The sequence below is a fragment of the Toxotes jaculatrix genome, chromosome 2 (assembly GCF_017976425.1).
Source record: "Toxotes jaculatrix isolate fToxJac2 chromosome 2, fToxJac2.pri, whole genome shotgun sequence".
NCBI classification, from domain to species: domain Eukaryota; kingdom Metazoa; phylum Chordata; class Actinopteri; family Toxotidae; genus Toxotes; species Toxotes jaculatrix.
In genome coordinates this window covers 872580-877561 of record NC_054395.1, presented here as the reverse complement: position 1 = coordinate 877561, position 4982 = coordinate 872580, and the positions used below count along the sequence as shown (strand labels likewise).

Here is a 4982-nt window from a genome sequence, read left to right as displayed (position 1 = left end):
GGGGATGCTGGCGTCTTTGGGACAAGAAAAGTGTACCACGTGGGCCTTTGCTTTCTTTGACTAGTGGCATTTCACACAGTGTTCCTTTGTTTTTTGCAGAGCAGTGCATGATGGGTGGATCCAACAAAGCGTGTTTGCCGCACGCCCCAGCCTATTTGCAGCAGTGTTTGTGTCTTTTCAGCCATAAACGTAACAGACAAAGGGGAGCTGATGCTCAAGGCACTGAAATGTGGGATTATGCATTGTAGGCACCGTCAGCCAGAGTGCTGTGCCTGGTGACCACCACCCGCTCTCTTCCAACTGCAGCTCATACTTACCTGGCAGGGGAGATACCATGATCAACAAGGTGGTTCACCCAGGGTGAGGCTCAGCCATTGTACTCCGGCTGTGCTGACCCCTGTGGATTCCCCAAATGTGGGAATCTTGACTGCATAATTTCTGGTAGTGAGGGACTGCATTCGTGCTCTCCCCTGATGCGTGCGTGTAGGAGAAAACACAATGTGTCAGGAATGCCTATGTGCTAACCTGTTGAAGACTCTACCTCTTGTGAGGTGGCTTTGTTGATTTGGAGTTATGTCAGCTTTTGCAGTCTGTCCACAAAGCGGCAGTGTTGCTCTGCAGAAGCTCCCTGGCGTACGCAACAGAGTGGCGTGTTTAGTCATGACAATTACCCGTGTTGGGTGGGCGTGGCCTTTCCATGACAAAATGAAGTGTGAGCTCTCCTGTCCGACTTTGCTGCTTGTTTGTGGAAGAAATGTGTGCTAGATGTTGTTCTAGTATGCTTTATTTTTAGGCATTGCTGTATGGCTGAGCCTTTTGAGTTGGTGAAAAGTCAAACATCTTTGTATAGCGGCAGGGAAAAGTACACAGCAGACAGATGGGCGGAGTTGCTAAGTGGCGGCAATTGATAAGCTGGCTTACAAACGGGACGCCGCGACAAGTGATGGTTGTACCAAGACCTTGATTTGGACATCAAACGCTTGGGCCTCATCGCTTCTCGGCCTTTTGGCTAAGATCAAGTGTAGTATCTGTTCTTATCAGTTTAATATCTGATATGTCCCCTATATGGGGATAACGTATTAAACCCATTTTTAGGAGAGGGAGCTGAAAAGGGAGCTTGCTCCGCTCACTCCACGCATCGACCTGGCATTGCAGTGCTGCAAGGAACGGTGCACCTTTCTCTTGCTTTGTAGAAAATCAAGCGCTGACACAAATGTTAAGAGTCAAACTTTTACAGTGGCTGAAGGAAAATGCGCCAAAGTTTTTACCAAGTGAATTGTGCACAACCAGTCAGTTGATTTGCTGATATCACCCAGGGAACCCCGCTCAACAACACAGTGCACTTCGGCTACGATGATTGGTCGCGGACTCCCTGAAGACGCCTGATCATTTCCCAGACTTTGTAGTCTCCATGTAAAAGCCAGGCCTGGTTTTATTGTGGATTTTTCAGGCCAGGCTGTAGACCCAGCTGTGGGCCAGTTGAAGCTGAGTCAAAGTCCGGCTGAGTCCCCACACCGTACTCTTTTGCTCTAAGTTGTTTTCACAAAATGAAGTGTGAGCTCTCCTGTCCGACTTTGCTGCTTGTTTGCGCAAGAAATGTGTGCCAGATGTTGTTATTTTGCTTGTATAAATAAAAGATAATGGCTTCAGAATCACAAATGTCATGCACAACAACAAATCCTAGTACACACACACACACACACACACACACACACCAATCCCAATCTAATTTTTTTTGTTACTTTATCTGTGACTCTAAAATCAGCAGCAACCTCCTACACATTTTAACACTTGTTGCTGTATATGCTTGCTGTATTGTTTGTGTTGTGTTCACTGTCATGGTGCATGTGCAAAGTGGGTGACTTTCATTTCTACTACTTACTATTTTGCGATGAGTCGACTTCCATCCCAGCAGTGTTGCACAGGTTTGTTGTTCAGAGGCTGAACTGGGCTGCACATCTCTGTCAGAGTGAAGTGAAGAGGCCTTCTGATGACGTCTGTCTGCAGCTGCTGGTAGAAATGACTGTGATGTGTCTTTGTGTTTCCATCACTTCATAATAAATCCTTTCACTAAAAACTCACAGTAGAACTTTTTTTTAGAAGGACAGAATTAGTAGAAAACAAACAAGCCTCACCTCTGAGCCTGCTGATGTGATGAGCCCAGAGAGGTTTGAAGCATCAGGCTGAGAACTCACTGCTTTCTCAGATTGTTGACTCTCATCCTCGTCTGTTGTATGTTTCACACTCTATCATAATGTGGCCTGTTAAAAGCTCCAGCTTCAGTAAATAGATCTTTAACCTCCAACACTTTGCTCTGAAGAGTCAGTGACAGGCAGCTGAGTGGAACCAAGCAGAGAGAAGAAGTCAGTCATTGTGACGCTCGCCTCCACACTTCACACACACCTCACACAAAGGAGGTGGAGAATGTGTAACAGTGTGTGTATATGTGTCCTTTCACAGACACAAATATTATCACTGTTATATTTGGAGGAACAAAGTGGTGACGAGTGATCTCACAGACACAGAGAGCAGCAGTGTGGACAGTCTGTAGGAGGGCGTGCATGTGTTTCCTGAGAAACAACAAGAGAATTTTAGTGTTTGAGTGTGTTTCTGACTTTAGCAGCATGTAGAAAGTTTGTGTTTTATCTTTGATGTGTTCGTCTTTGCTAAATGACCCATTTGCTTCTATCGTCTCTGTATGTGGATGATACTGACATGAAAAGTAAAGCTGAAGGTGAAATGAAGGAGATGCAGAGAGACAGTACAGGAAGGAGTGAGTCTACATAGAGACAGATGAAAGGAGGGAGAGAAACAGGTGGAGGAAGGAGAAGCTTGAAGTGGTGAGTTTTCAATACACTGAATAAAAACACAGCTTTCCCTCATACTTTATATTTTTAAATGCACATCAAAACATTTGAGATTTTTAAATCAGCTCATGAGTCATTTTAAAATTCATTCCCGATGTCAGGAGTACTAGCTTTTTCTGGGGCTTTTATTTTCCATGGTCCAGGATAAACTTTAAAGATTAAACCAAGATGCATGAATGAAAGTTTCTCTGCCTGTTTCTAGTTCTGCTTCCTTCATTGGAGCAGAGCTGTTTTCATCCTTCATGTCTCCACCTGTCTGATCCTATTAGATCACAACACATCTGCTGAGCTGATCAGCTCTGTAGCCCAGCAGATGGCGAGCTGATGACCCTTCATGATGGAGAAAATGAACATTTATTCAGCTGATAATAGAAATGAGATGAGAGGTGTCCTCCCTCCCAGCCTGTCTTCTGTCAGAGGGCTGGAGCTGCTCTCTTGTGTCCTGTCAGAGTTTGGACCTCTGTTCTCTCTGTCTCTTCTCCACCAGACTCCCCAGACAGAGCAACCACACACAGACCGTCCTCCATCTTCTGTCCCTCAAACCAGGACAAAGCTCCATGTCTCCTTTAGTCTTCTCACTGTCATTTTCCTGCTGTCTGCTGTGACAGAGTAGCAGAGCTTTAAATAAGATCTGTGATATTTTACTGAAACCGTTCTGAACCTTCACTGATTTATTACATTTATTTCATGCATCCAGGTAAAGAGATGTTTTTTCTTCATCTTGAGTCAAATCATGAATGATTTATTTTCATCTGGTTTACTTTACTTTTCAAAAACTGTGTGAGCATCTGGGACATGAAGATGAGGCTAGTTGCTTTAATCGCTGCCTTTCTTGATAAGAATCATTTCTTTGGCACTGACAGGCGTCTGCTGATGTTGCAGGTTCAGTAATTATTCATCTTTTTCTCAACCTCCTCCATTTCCTCCTCTCATCAGTTTTTCTTCTACCACCTGCTTTTTCTTTTCTCTTCTAACTGAACAGTGACAGACATTATTCTCTCAGGTGTGAACCAGTGTGCAGCTGCTTGTGCAGTGAATAACATAGTGATGAGTCTGATTATGCAGCAGGTAGTCATTCATTCATCAGCTCCAGTGGCGGTTCTACATTGAATTACTCCCTGGGCGAGACCCCCTCCGAGCACCCCCCCCCCCCCCCCCAACCCCATCCCCATCCCCCCCACCCCACCCCCATTTAATTTCTGAATTTTTATCAGAAATTAAATAAATATACTCTATATACATAAAAGTGGCAAAAATATACACAATAACACAGAACAACAGCAGAGAATAATAATAACATAAAAACAATACTATTTTATTATTTTAGAAAAATAAAATAAAAGAATAATATACAAATAAAATATAGAATAAATATTTTGAATAGCACAAATCCTTCATCACACAAATGAAAACACACTAAAGGAAATCTAATTATAACAGTATTGCATTAAGAGCAGCAAATAAAAAACTAAAACTAAAACCTGACCTTTCTGACCTACTTGATGCAAAATCATCAATAATGTTATCATACGAAATCTGCTCCCCTATTGAGTGACTGATACTGATGACAGCAAGGCCAGTGAGTCCTTCCTGAGACATGGTCGACCTCAGGTACAGTTCCAATTTACCTTGGTGACCACATAATTGTTTTGTATTACTTTTTTTATTAGCCATTTCACACAATTCAGAAAAAAACGTGCAGGAATTAGAGCCCTGTATTAATAATATGAATGAAATGTGCGTTATTTGGAAGAAAGTCAAGGTGACTTTAGCCCACTAATTCCATTAGACCCCCTCCTTTTCAGTTCCATTTGGGAGAGACCCAGAGGTGAACTGCCGCCCCCCCGCCCCCTTTCCCCTCCTCACACAGCCTCTGAGCACAACACCTTCTCAGCAAGCAGGGACACCTGCAGCTGAGACCAGACATTTACACACCTCATACACACCTGTGGTTCAGCAGCAGCCAGTCACTGTGAGGACTGTTAGGAAATGGTCTGATGGTGCCATGGACGCCCTGCGTGATGCTCTGGAAACCACTGACTGGCCTGCTCTGTATGAACCACGTGGTGACGACCTGGATGGACTAACTGACTGTGTTTCTGAGTACATCAAATT

General features: G+C 43.8%; 2 non-coding genes across 2 annotated transcripts; both read left to right on the top strand.

Annotated features, from left to right (window-relative positions):
- The first annotated feature begins 309 nt into the window (after positions 1-309).
- Positions 310-473, top strand: LOC121177244. Its single transcript, XR_005893200.1, has one exon. It is a non-coding gene; the product is annotated as a U1 spliceosomal RNA (small nuclear RNA).
- A 516-nt stretch (positions 474-989) lies between these two features.
- LOC121177288 lies at positions 990-1180 on the top strand. Its single transcript, XR_005893209.1, has one exon. It is a non-coding gene; the product is annotated as a U2 spliceosomal RNA (small nuclear RNA).
- The last annotated feature ends 3802 nt before the right edge of the window (positions 1181-4982 follow it).